Genomic DNA, 13964 nt, shown 5'->3' with positions numbered 1-13964 from the left:
ATCAGTTTCTCTCTATTTATACACGTGTCAGATCACAACAACGAACGAACGCAGGACATGCAAACACTGACCGAATCAGCTAAAACACGGTGTGTTTTATAATCTACTTGATATTAGAACACCGTTTTCCCCCTTGGAGAAGAATCTGTACACTTCAGATGTCAGCTAGCCAGGCTGCTACGGTGCTGTTACGGTGCTGCTACGGTGCTGTTACGGTGCTGCTACGGTGCTGCTACGGTGCTGTTACGGTGCTGCTAGGGTGCTGCTACGGTGCTGTTACGGTGCTGCTACGGTGCTGTTACGGTGCTGCTACGGTGCTGCTACGGTGCTGTTACGGTGCTGTTACGGTGCTGCTACGGTGCTGTTACGGTGCTGTCAGGGGCAGAGATTACGGATTTGTCCCAAATGGCACTCTATTCGCCATTTAGTGCACTTCTTTTAACCAGAGACCTATGGTCCATTTAGTGCACTACTTCTAACAAGAGGCCTATAGCCAATAGGCCTCTTGTTAAAAGTAGTGCACTAAGGGGCCTCCCGGGTGGCGCAGTGGAACCCAGAAACTCTGGGTTCGCGCCCAGGCTCTGTCGTAACCGGCCGCGACCGGGAAGTCCGTGGGGCGACGCAGTCCGTGGGGCGACGCACAATTGGCCTAGCTTCGACCGGGTTAGGGAGGGCTTGGCCGGTAGGGATGTCCTTGTCTCATCGCGCACCAGCGACTCCTGTGGCGGGCCGGGCGCAGTGCGAGCTAACCAAGCTTGCCAGGTGCACAGTGTTTCCTCCGACACATTGGTGCGGCTGGCTTCCGGATTGGATGCGCGCTGTGTTAAGAAGCAGTGCGGCTTGGTTGGGTTGTGTATTGGAGGACGCATGACTTTCGACAGTCGTCTCTCCCGAGCCCGTACGGGAGTTGTAGTGATGAGACAAGATAGTAACTACTACAACAATTGGATACCACGAAATTGGGGAGAAAAAAGAGTAAAAAGAAAAGTTTTTAAAAAGTAGTGCACTAAATGGACCATAGGCCTCTGGTTTAAAAAAGTGCACTAAATGGACCATAGGCCTCTGGTTAAAAGTAGTGCACTAAATGGACCATAGGCCTCTGGTTAAAAGTAGTGCACTAAATGGACCATAGGCCTCTGGTTAAAAGTAGTGCACTAAATGGACCATAGGCCTCTGGTTAAAAGTAGTGCACTAAATGGACCATAGGCCTCTGGTTAAAAGTAGTGCACTAAATGGACCATAGGCCTCTGGTTAAAAGTAGTGCACTAAATGGACCATAGGCCTCTGGTTAAAAGTAGTGCACTAAATGGACCATAGGCCCCTGGTTAAAAGTAGTGCACTAAATGGACCATAGGCCTCCGGTTAAAAGTAGTGCACTAAATGGACCATAGGCCTCTGGTTAAAAGTAGTGCACTAAATGGACCATAGGCCTCTGGTTAAAAGTAGTGCACTAAATGGACCATAGGCCTCTGGTTAAAAGTAGTGCACTAAATGGACCATAGGCCTCTGGTTAAAAGTAGTGCACTAAATGGACCATAGGCCTCTGGTTAAAAATAGTGCACTATAAAAGGAATAGGGTGCCATCTGTTTGTCACATGTGCTCCCTCTCCGGCCTCTAGGTCATCAGGCCGCTCGTTATGGCGCACACCTGTCACCATCGTTACGCAAACCTGTCACCATCGTTACGCACACCTATCACCATCATTACACACACCTGTCACCATCATTACACACACCTGTCACCATCGTTACGTACACCTGTCACCATCGTTACGCACACCTGTCACCATCGTTACGCAAACCTGTCACCATCGTTACACACACCTGTCACCATCATTACACACACTTGCGCGTCATCAGACTCACCTGGACTCCATCACTTCCCTGGTTCCTTCCCCAGGCGTCATGGTATCTGTTTCATGTCTGTGTGCTGTTAGTGTTTCTGTTTCATGTCTGTGTGCTGTTAGTGTTTCTGTTTCACGTCTGTGTGCTGTTAGTGTTTCTGTTTCATGTCTGTGTGCTGTTAGTGTTTCTGTTTCATGTCTGTGTGCTGTTGGTGTTTCTGTTTCATGTCTGTGTGCTGTTAGTGTTTCTGTTTCATGTCTGTGTGCTGTTGGTGTTTCTGTTTCATGTCTGTGTGCTGTTGGTGTTTCTGTTTCATGTCTGTGTGCTGTTAGTGTTTCTGTTTCATGTCTGTGTGCTGTTAGTGTTTCTGTTTCATGTCTGTGTGCTGTTAGTGTTTCTGTTTCATGTCTGTGTGCTGTTGGTGTTTCTGTTTCATGTCTGTGTGCTGTTAGTGTTTCTGTTTCATGTCTGTGTGCTGTTAGTGTTTCTGTTTCATGTCTGTGTGCTGTTGGTGTTTCTGTTTCATGTCTGTGTGCCGTTGGTGTTTCTGTTTCATGTCTGTGTGCTGTTAGTGTTTCTGTTTCATGTCTGTGTGCTGTTGGTGTTTCTGTTTCATGTCTGTGTGCTGTTGGTGTTTCTGTTTCATGTCTGTGTGCTGTTAGTGTTTCTGTTTCATGTCTGTGTGCTGTTGGTGTTTCTGTTTCATGTCTGTGTGCTGTTAGTGTTTCTGTTTCATGTCTGTGTGCTGTTAGTGTTTCTGTTTCATGTCTGTGTGCTGTTAGTGTTTCTGTTTCATGTCTGTGTGCTGTTGGTGTTTCTGTTTCATGTCTGTGTGCTGTTGGTGTTTCTGTTTCATGTCTGTGTGCTGTTGGTGTTTCTGTTTCATGTCTGTGTGCTGTTAGTGTTTCTGTTTCATGTCTGTGTGCTGTTGGTGTTTCTGTTTCATGTCTGTGTGCTGTTAGTGTTTCTGTTTCATGTCTGTGTGCTGTTGGTGTTTCTGTTTCATGTCTGTGTGCTGTTGGTGTTTCTGTTTCATGTCTGTGTGCTGTTAGTGTTTCTGTTTCATGTCTGTGTGCTGTTAGTGTTTCTGTTTCATGTCTGTGTGCTGTTAGTGTTTCTGTTTCATGTCTGTGTGCTGTTAGTGTTTCTGTTTCATGTCTGTGTGCTGTTAGTGTTTCTGTTTCATGTCTGTGTGCTGTTGGTGTTTCTGTTTCATGTCTGTGTGCTGTTAGTGTTTCTGTTTCATGTCTGTGTGCTGTTGGTGTTTCTGTTTCATGTCTGTGTGCTGTTGGTGTTTCTGTTTCATGTCTGTGTGCTGTTAGTGTTTCTGTTTCATGTCTGTGTGCTGTTAGTGTTTCTGTTTCATGTCTGTGTGCTGTTGGTGTTTCTTGTTTTGGATTATGTTCCATTTATTTTATTAAAACATTCCCTGAGCTTGCTTCCCGACTCACAGCGTTACACTGTTATATTCAGCCTTCAGCAGTGTGAGCATTGTGCTGTGAGGTAAGTCATCTGGTGGAGGGGTAGACTGGAGGTTTAAAGCTCAAACGTTGACATGTTGTTTTGCCAACCAGACATTTAGCAGACTGATTTTTAAAATTTTACCTTTATTTTACTAGGAAAGTCAGTTAAGAACAAATTCTTACTTTCAATGACGGCCTAGGAACAGTGGGTTAACTGGTCTAGGAACAGTGGGTTAACTAGTCTAGGAACAGTGGGTTAACTGCCTGTTCAGGGGCAGAACGACAGCTCGGGGGTTTGAACTTGCAACCTTCCGGTTACTAGTCCAACGCTCTAACCACTAGGCTACCATGTCGCCCCAGAGTCACTGATCCATGTGATGTGGATGGGACACAAAAAGGTTCTAAGAACAAGCAAGGTCCTCGGGGTTGTGGTGAATCACGCCGTAAAATACGTTCAGATTTACACCTTGGCTTCAGTAAAGTCAGTGTGAGAAAAATAAAATAGAGAAACATAATTTATGATTCTACTTCAAATGCAATTCATAGGGGAGATAATTCAGACAGTTACATAACCCATTATGCAAGAACACTATTTATACTGAGAACAAAAGAGAAGCCGTTGACTGAAGAATCAAGGCATTTATTGACTGGTCTGATCTATCTTTTCCTGGAGTTTATTAGTCCTAAATTATTGCCAGTATCAGGATACGACATGACACTGGTCGTTTCATTGTGTATTAGTCCTAAACTATTGCCAGTATCAGGATACGATACGATACTGGTCGTTTCATTGTGTATTAGTCCTAAGCTATTGCCAGTATCAGGATACGATACGATACTGGTCGTTTCATTGTGTATTAGTCCTAAGCTATTGCCAGTATCAGGATACGATACGATACTGGTCGTTTCATTGTGTATTAGTCCTAAACTATTGCCAGTATCAGGATACGACACTGATCGTTTCATTGTGTATTAGTCCTAATCTATTGCCAGTATCAGGATACGATATCACATTGGTCGTTTCATTGTGTGGCCTGATGCTGTAAGGACAGTGTGTTCTCCCAGCGTCAGACATCAGCACACAGCTCTGATTAGGGTTGAATGGAGGGATTCTGGTTACCGAGATCTACCACCCTAAACCACTCCCTTTTCACGGGATAAATAACTGAGAGAAACCGCTAAATTATTATATGCAATGTCTAAATCTGGCTTTCTCTACAGCAGCATGGCCTACGCTACAGTAATATAAAGACCGAATGCACGTATAATTTACCCATCTCCATCTGGCTTTCAGGGTTCACCTTGTTTTTTAATTGTAAAGATGATTATTTTTAAATTGCAGCTGCAGAGTTTTAAAACAGCCTATCACTCAAATATCTTTGCTTTAAATCAGGGGACTCTCTCGCAGTTTCTCTCTCCATCAACCATTCAAATTGCATCCAAAATAGATACTCCTGTTCTAGATTGATATAAAGCCCTATAGAGTATATAAATGCCCTAGCTTGCCTCTTTCAGGTAATACATTAAAGTACATTATTCGCCTTATATTTAGCTAATGAATAATGGGTTATGGATATTACTCATCTAAGTTACAGCCTCTGCCTCTTGTGCTCCACTGGCCTCTCTCCTCTCCTCTCTCCTTAGCTCTTGTAGTCCCATGCAGGAAAAGCTAGACTAGAATAGCTTGCTGGACATTATTTTATTAGCATTTGTTACATCAGTAGACTGTTAGAAGAGGGACGCAAGCTCTTGTTTGCTGAATGTTATTAAATACAGCAGCCTATTGAACTCAGGGGTAGATTGAAAGAAGAGTGAATGTGGTCCACCTAATAGCAGTTATTGATTCAGACCGATAACCATTCAATCTTCATGAAGACAAGTGGAAGCCTTCTGCATCTAATTATTGTCCTATATTATTCAAGGATGTCATTAGAATGATGAAGATAAGGACAACGAAATGTATTTAATTTAATAACTGTTGAAAGCGAGGAAGAAATGAAGCAACATTAGAGAGAGAAAGAGGAGGCAGGCTAATAACATTATGGGAAATATTATGAAAAGTATATATGCGTCAGCCTACTAATTATGCAAATAGGCCCAATTATATTTTAAAATGTCAATCAATCTAACTAGCCTGTACTTGTAATGTTGTAGGCCGCATGAGCTGCACCAGAATGACATGTTGTCCTCTGCTTCATCATGGTTTGAACGAGGTGCCTAATTGCAGTCCTTCTAATACAGTATAATATGGTACAGTAATACAGTCCAAAAGATTAGCCTGCTGGAGCTAGTTTCATTTATTTACCCAAGAGAGCATATAGCTAGCTACATCAATGGGCTTTTATATCACATATGTATTGGTCAACGGACAATCATTTGGGTTTGGGCCCATTACATTTAGTTAACGTTGTGCCCATTAAATGTTGATAATGTAGGGCTCATTAAATGTTGTTGAGGTAGGGCTCATTAAATGTGGTTAACGTGGGGCTCATTAAATGGTCTTAACGTAGGGCTCATTAAATGTGGTTAACGTGGGGCTCATTAAATGGTCTTAACGTAGGGCTCATTAAAATGTTAACGTAGGGCTCATTAAATGTTGTTAATGTAGGGCTCATTAAATATTGTTAACGTGGGGCTCATTAAATGTTGTTAACGTAGGGCTCATTAAATGTTGTTAACGTAGGGCTCATTAAATGTTGTTAATGTAGGGCTCATTAAATATTGTTAACGTGGGGCTCATTAAATGTTTATAACGTAGGGCTCATTAAATGTTGTTAACGTAGGGCTCATTAAATGTTGTTAACGTAGGGCTCATTAAATGTTGTTAATGTAGGGCTCATTAAATGTGGTTAATGTAGGGCTCATTAAATGTTGTTAATGTAGGGCTCATTAAATGTTGTTAATGTAGGGCTCATTAAATGTTGTTAATGTAGGGCTCATTAAATGTTGTTAATGTAGGGCTCATTAAATGTTGTTAATGTAGGGCTCATTAAATGTTGTTAATGTAGGGCTCATTAAATGTTGTTAATGTAGGGCTCATTAAATATTTCAATTAAATGTCAGAGGAAGTGATGCTATTGACATCATGGATAGTAGCCATCAGAGGAAGTGATGCTATTGACATCATGGATAGAAGCCCTCAGAGGAAGTGATGCTATTGACATCATGGATAGTAGCCATCAGAGGAAGTGATGCTATTGACATCATGGATAGAAGCCCTCAGAGGAAGTGAATGCTATTGACATCATGGATAGAAGCCCTCAGAGGAAGTGATGCTATTGACATCATGGATAGAAGCCCTCAGAGGAAGTGATGCTATTGACATCATGGATAGAAGCCCTCAGAGGAAGTGATGCTATTGACATCATGGATAGAAGCCCTCAGAGGAAGTGATGCTATTGACATCATGGATAGAAGCCCTCAGAGGAAGTGATGCTATTGACATCATGGATAGAAGCCCTCAGAGGAAGTGATGCTATTGACATCATGGATAGAAGCCCTCAGAGGAAGTGATGCTATTGACATCATGGATAGAAGCCCTCAGAGGAAGTGATGCTATTGACATCATGGATAGAAGCCCTCAGAGGAAGTGATGCTATTGACATCATGGATAGAAGCCCTCAGAGGAAGTGATGCTATTGACATCATGGATAGAAGCCCTCAGAGGAAGTGATGCTATTGACATCATGGATAGAAGCCCTCAGAGGAAGTGATGCTATTGACATCATGGATAGAAGCCCTCAGAGGAAGTGATGCTATTGACATCATGGATAGAAGCCCTCAGAGGAAGTGATGCTATTGACATCATGGATAGAAGCCATCAGAGGAAGTGATGCTATTGACATCATGGATAGAAGCCATCAGAGGAAGTGATGCTATTGACATCATGGATAGAAGCCATCAGAGGAAGTGAATGCGAAGCCAATTACAGCTGGATGCTCTTCTTCTTCTCCAGCTGCTTCCCGCTCTTTTTCACACACTTGTGTACACACACTGAAGACGATAAGTTAAGGGCTTGAACACATCCCCACTGGCTCCCTGGAGCGTTTACCATGCTCCATTCTTAAATGCCAAGCTGCCAAACACACAGCGTAGCATATACACTGACACACAATCTCATGTGTGTAAACAGATGTACAGGATCTGCTAAAAATGTTAGGCCAACATGGGGGAGAAAAACAATCATTTGTTCTGCCACTAGTATTTCTGTGCTGTAATGTACTGTACTTCAGTGTCAATGAGGAAGTACTGTTGAGTAAATGACCCACAATTGGATTGAATAATGTCACGGAGATTTTCCAGGACTTTTGTACAAATGTCAAACAAAGGCGTAAATGTAACCGTTCTTTATATGGCACCGTCGGATGAGCAGCTGCAGTCACCCATTAGCTCACAGTCCATTATAAACAGCTCAGAGTCCACTGTAAACAGCTCAGAGTCCACTGCAAACAGCACTTCAACACTGGCCTGTGTCCTATAAACATGGCCTTTCAACGAGCACATCACAGACACCAATCATCCACACTGAGTCAGTCACACAGACTCCTCTTTATGATCGAGTCACAGAGGAAAGAGACATCTGACCTCCACTCTTTTTTTTACACATTATTCCTCCATAATGAACAGCTTAAACACAGTTTATTCCCTGTGTAGATATACTGCTAAACGCAGTTTATTCCCTGTGTAGATATACTGCTAAACGCAGTTTATTCCCTGTGCAGATATACTGCTAAACACAGTTTATTCCCTGTGTAGATATACTGCTAAACACAGTTTATTCCCTGTGCAGATATACTGCTCAACACAGTTTATTCCCTATGCAGATATACTGCTAAACACAGTTTATTCCCTGTGCAGATATACTGCTAAACATAGTTTATTCCCTGTGTAGATATACTGCTAAACACAGTTTATTCCCTGTGCCTATATACTGCTCAACACAGTTTATTCCCTGTGCAGATATACTGCTAAACACAGTTTATTCCCTGTGTAGATATACTGCTAAACACAGTTTATTCCCTGTGCAGATATACTGCTAAACATAGTTTATTCCCTGTGCAGATATACTGCTCAACACAGTTTATTCCCTGTGCAGATATACTGCTCAACAGTTTATTCCCTGTGCAGATATACTGCTAAACACAGTTTATTCCCTGTGCAGATATACTGCTAAACGCAGTTTATTCCCTGTGCAGATATACTGCTAAACGCAGTTTATTCCCTGTGCAGATATACTGCTAAACACAGTTTATTCCCTGTGCAGATATACTGCTAAACGCAGTTTATTCCCTGTGCAGATATACTGCTAAACGCAGTTTATTCCCTGTGCAGATATACTGCTAAACGCAGTTTATTCCCTGTGCAGATATACTGCTAAACACAGTTTATTCCCTGTGCAGATATACTGCTAAAAACAGTTTATTCCCTGTGCAGATATACTGCTAAACACAGTTTATTCCCTGTGCAGATATACATGGAGTTACCTCGTTAGCACCGAATGCCAATACTGGGCTTCAAGGGGGGAGCCATATACAGTGAGGGTAAAAAGTATTTGATCCCCTGCTAATTTTGTATGTTTGTCCACTGACAAAGAAATGATCAGTCTATAATTTTAATGGTAGGTTTATTCGTTACCTGTATAAAAGACATCTGGGAGCCAGAAATCATTCTGATTGAAAGGGGGTCGAATACTTATTTCCCTCATTAAAATGCAAATCAAATTTCTAACATTTTTTGACATGCGTTTTTCTGGACTTTTTTGTTGTTATTCTGTCTCTCACTGTTCAAATAAACCTTTCATTAAAATCATAGACTGATCATTTCTTTGTCAGTGGACAAACGCACAAAATCAGCAGGGGATCAAATACTTTTCCCCCTCACTTTACAGGCCAGCAATGCAAACCAAGCGTTCTACTGACCGGCTGCTAATAAAAACAGTGAGGTAAACCACAGCTTTTCAGGACCACTCTGTGACACTAAAAGCCCATAAACTTGTAGCAACCCCCCCCCCACACACACACACACACACGAAAGCCTGTCAGCTGGGATGTCAAAGCAGTCAACAGAAATACGTGCCCTCTCTGAAGCAATTGGTGTGTGTGTGTGTGTGTGTGTGTGTGTGTGTGTGTGTGTGTGTGTGTGTGTGTGTGTGTGTGTGTGTGTGTGTGTGTGTGTGTGTGTGTGTGTGTGTGTGTGTGTGTGTGTGTGTGTGTGTGTGTGTGTGTGTGTGTGTGTGTGTGTGTGTGTGTGTGTGTGTGTGTGTGTGCGTGTGTGCGTGTGTGAGTGTGTGTGTGTCCATTTCCCTCTGAAATATGATGTCAGAAAATGAGGCCCTGCTCTCAACTTAATATCAGACAAAAGGGCAAATCTTCAAATGCCCCCTCTATCTCGTAAGAGGACATAAGTGGTGCTCTGGCTCAATGAAAAGACTGGGAGGAGTGGAAGGAACTTGTCCCTCCTTTCTGAACAGCTTGAGAGCACACTGTCATTTACAGGAATTCATTTGAGGCTTGTTGTGCCACTGACTGATTGCAGCTAGTCATCCACATCACCAGAATACACATCACCAGAATACACATCACCAGAATACACATCACCAGAATACACATCACCAGAATACACATCACCAGAATACACATCACCAGAATACACATCACCAGAATACACATCACCAGAATACACACTGAGCCTCCTCAGAGAGAAATCAGGGAAGATTAGAGGAGAGATTCTCTCTCTCTCTCTCTCTCTCTCTCTCTCTCTCTCTCTCTCTCTCTCTCTCTCTCTCTCTCTCTCTCTCTCTCTCTCTCTCTCTCTCTCTCTCTCTCTCTCTCTCTCTCTCTCTCTCTCTCTCTCTCATGCCTAAGAAGTGCAACACGATCAATTCAATGTAGGATCGATACACCACTGTCAAGGCAATTGCTGTTTAAATCAGTATCCAGTCCGGTGTTGTTACTCTCTTTTGAATTAACACATTCTAGTGAATTCATAAAGTTTCGTACAGTTAAATGAACGTTCCCATTTACACAATATCTTATATAATTGAGGTCATCTCTAACCGGGAGCTTCACCCATAGAATGAAACCAGAATGATCCTAACTTGATTAACCATTTGTACCAAGTACTGTCCAGCTGGTGTTCATTAATATTTAACCACTATCCATTAGCTCTGAAAACATGCAGCATAATGTGAATAGATTGGATGTGATAGAAATGTGAAGTGAACTAGAAATGTTTACACACAATTGAAGTTAGAAGTTTACATACACTTAGGTTGGAGTCATTAAAACTTGTTTTTCAACCACTCCACAAATGTCTTGTTAACTAACTATATTATTGGCAAGTCGGTTAGGACATCTACTTTGTGCATGACACAAGTCATTTTTCCAACAATTGTTTACAGACATATTATTTCACTTATAATTCACTGCATCACAATTCCAGTGGGTCAGAAGTTTACATACACTAAGATGACTGTGCCTTTAAACAGCTTGGAAAATTCCAGATAATGATGTCACGGCTTCAGAAGCTTCTGATAGGCTAATTGACATAATTTGAGTCAATTGGAGGTGTACCTGTGGATGTATTTCAAGGCCTACCTTCAAACTCAGTGCCTCTTTGCTTGACATCATGGGAAAATCAAAACAAATCAGCCAAGACCTCAGAAAAAAGATTGCAGACCTCCACAAGTCTGGTTCATCCTTGGGAGCAATTTCCAAATGCCTGAAGGTACCACGTTCATATGTACAAACAACAGTATGCAAGTATAAACACCATGGGACCACGCAGCCTTCATACCGCTCAGGACGGAGACGCGTTCTGTCTCCAAGAGATGACCGTACTTTGATGCGAAAATTGCAAATCAATCCCAGAACAACAGCAAAGGACCTTGTGAAGATGCTGGAGGAAACAGGTACAAAATTATCTATATCCACAGTAAAACAAGTCCTATATCGACATAACCTGAAAGGCCGCTCAGCAAGGAAGAAGTCACTGCTCCAAAACCGCCATGAAAAAGCCAGACTACGGTTTGCAACTGCACATGGGGACTAATACCATACTTTTTGGAGAAATGTCCTCTGGTCTGTTAAAACAAAAATTGAACTGTTTTGGCCATAAAGACCATTGTTATGTTTGGAGGAAAAAGGGGGAGGCTTGCACCATCCCAACAGTGAAGCAAGGGGTGGCAGCATCATTTTGTGGGGGTGCTTTGCTGCAGGAGGCATTTCACAAAATAGATGGAGAGACAGGATTGTGTCGAGCCACAGATCTGGGGAAGGGTACCCCAAAAAAATGCAGCAGCATTCAAGGTTCCCAAAAACACAGTGTCCTCCATCATTCTTAAATAGAAGTTTGGAACCACCAAGACTCATCCTAGAGCTGGCCACCCGGCCAAACTGAACAATCAGGGGAGAAGGGCCTTGGTCAGGTAGGTGACCAATAACCTGATGGTGACCAAGAACCTGATTGTCCCTCTGGCAGAGGTCTAGAGTTCCTCTGTGGAGATGGGAGAACCTTCCAGAAGGACAACCATCTCTGAAGCACTCCACCGATCAGGCCTTTATGGTAGTGGTCAGAAGGAACCCACTCCTCAGGAAAAGGCACATGACAGCCCATTTGGAGTTTCCCAAAAGTCACTTAAACACTCTCAGACCATGAGAAACAAGATTCTCTGGCCTGAGGGAACCAAGACTGAAGTCTTTGGCCTGAATGCCAAGCGTCACCTCTGGAAGAAACCTGGCACCATCACTATGGTGAAGCATGGTGGTGGCAGCATTATGCTGTGTGGATGCTTTTCATTGGCAGGGACTGGTAGACTAGTCAGGATCGAGGCAAAGATGAAAGGAACAAAGTACAGAGTGATCCTTGATGAAAACCTGCTCCAGAGAAAAGGACAATGACCCTAAGCACACAGCTAAGACAACGCAGGGGTGGCTTCAGGACATGTCCCTGAATGTGAGCCTGTACCTGAACCCAATCAAACATCTCTGGAGAGACCTGAAAATATATGTGCAGCGACGCTCCCCATCCAACCAATCAGAGCTTGAGAGGATCTGCAGAGAAGATCGGGAGAAACTCCCCAAATACAGGTGTGTCAAACTTGTAGCGTCATACACAAGAAGACTCGAGGCTGCCAAAGGTTCTTCAACAAAGTACTGAGTAAAGGGTCTGAATACTTATGTAAATGTAATATTTACATTTTTTTTTATTATTATGAATTAGCAAACATTTCTAAAAACCTGTTTTACTTTATCATTATGGGGTATTGTGTGGAGACAAGGATTTTATTTTTTAATCCATTTTTTTTTTAGAAATGTGAAAACCGTCAAGGGATCTGAATACTTTCCTAAAGTAATGTATCTGAAATGAAACCAAGCACGGACATATCGTGAAATAATCTCACATTTAGGCACACAAGGCCATATCTAACCAAGATTTTTTATACCAAAAAGTAGCGCTGGGACGATACCAGTATCGTAGTAGAAGTTCAATTTAAAAAAAGTTCAAAGGTTCAATAAAAACTAAAAGGAAACGAAAACACGAAGAGGATTTAACTTCTGTAGGAAAACAGCCTTAATGTTGGAAAACAGCCTTAATGTTGGAAAACAGCCTTAATGTTGGAAAACAGCCTTAATGTTGGAAAACAGCCTTAATGTAGGAAAACAGCCTTAATGTTGGAAAACAGCCTTAATGTAGGAAAACAGCCTTAATGTTGGAAAACAGCCTTAATGTTGGAAAACAGCCTTAATGTTGGAAAACAAACTACATTTATCATCCTGAGTCAACACACATTTTTCACAAGCTATAAGCACAGCAGGTTTTTATAGGACCAACGTCTTTGGTTTGCTTTGTGTTGTACATGTGTTTTTGCCATTTAAAAACATATATATATTGCAATACTGGTATGTTCCCTGCCCTAACAAAAAAAGCCCACCAGAGTCAATCATTTTCCATCAAGTCTTTAACTTGTTGTAACGGACAATAGCGTTATCACAAACACATACGTGCACAAGATAACAGTATCCTTCCCAAAGACTCATCCAAGTTGAACAAGTCAAGTTTGGTGAAAACCCCACTATTTATCTTGCTGGACAGGAGTCTGAAATTTAAAAAAAAGCTGAACAATGGTTCAGGAAAAGGGCTCACTTCCCATTCACCCCGAAACAGCATCACTGGGCTTAATATGACAACACAAGGAATCAGAATCTCACTGTGAAAGGGAGATCCAGCCTGAACCAAATGGATGGAGGGATATAGAATGGGAACACCCCAACCCAGCTCTCTCTCGACCTGTGCAGAGCACATGCTCAGATAGGGCTCGACCTGTGCAGAGCACATGCTCAGATAGGGCTCGACCTGTGCAGAGCACATGCTCAGATAGGGCTCGACCTGTGCAGAGCACATGCTCAGATAGGGCTCGACCTGTGCAGAGCACATGCTCAGATAGGGCTCGACCTGTGCAGAGCACATGCTCAGATAGGGCTCGACCTGTGCAGAGCACATGCTCAGATAGGGCTCGACCTGTGCAGAGCACATGCTCAGATAGGGCTCGACCTGTGCAGAGCACATGCTCAGATAGGGCTCGACCTGTGCAGAGCACATGCTCAGATAGGGCTCGACCTGTGCAGAGCACATGCTCAGATAGGGCTCGACCTGTGC

At 42.6% G+C, this 13964-nt stretch overlaps 1 protein-coding gene across 1 annotated transcript in view; it reads right to left on the bottom strand.

The window, feature by feature from the left end:
* LOC124039093 (calponin-3-like) overlaps positions 1-13964 on the bottom strand; it is a 31911-nt gene that overhangs the window by 8709 nt on the left and 9238 nt on the right. The window lies entirely within an intron of this gene.

This window comes from Oncorhynchus gorbuscha, linkage group LG07, assembly GCF_021184085.1.
Source record: "Oncorhynchus gorbuscha isolate QuinsamMale2020 ecotype Even-year linkage group LG07, OgorEven_v1.0, whole genome shotgun sequence".
Lineage (NCBI taxonomy): Eukaryota > Metazoa > Chordata > Actinopteri > Salmoniformes > Salmonidae > Oncorhynchus > Oncorhynchus gorbuscha.
Note: the sequence above shows the minus strand (reverse complement) of the source record. Positions and strands in the feature narration are given on the sequence as shown.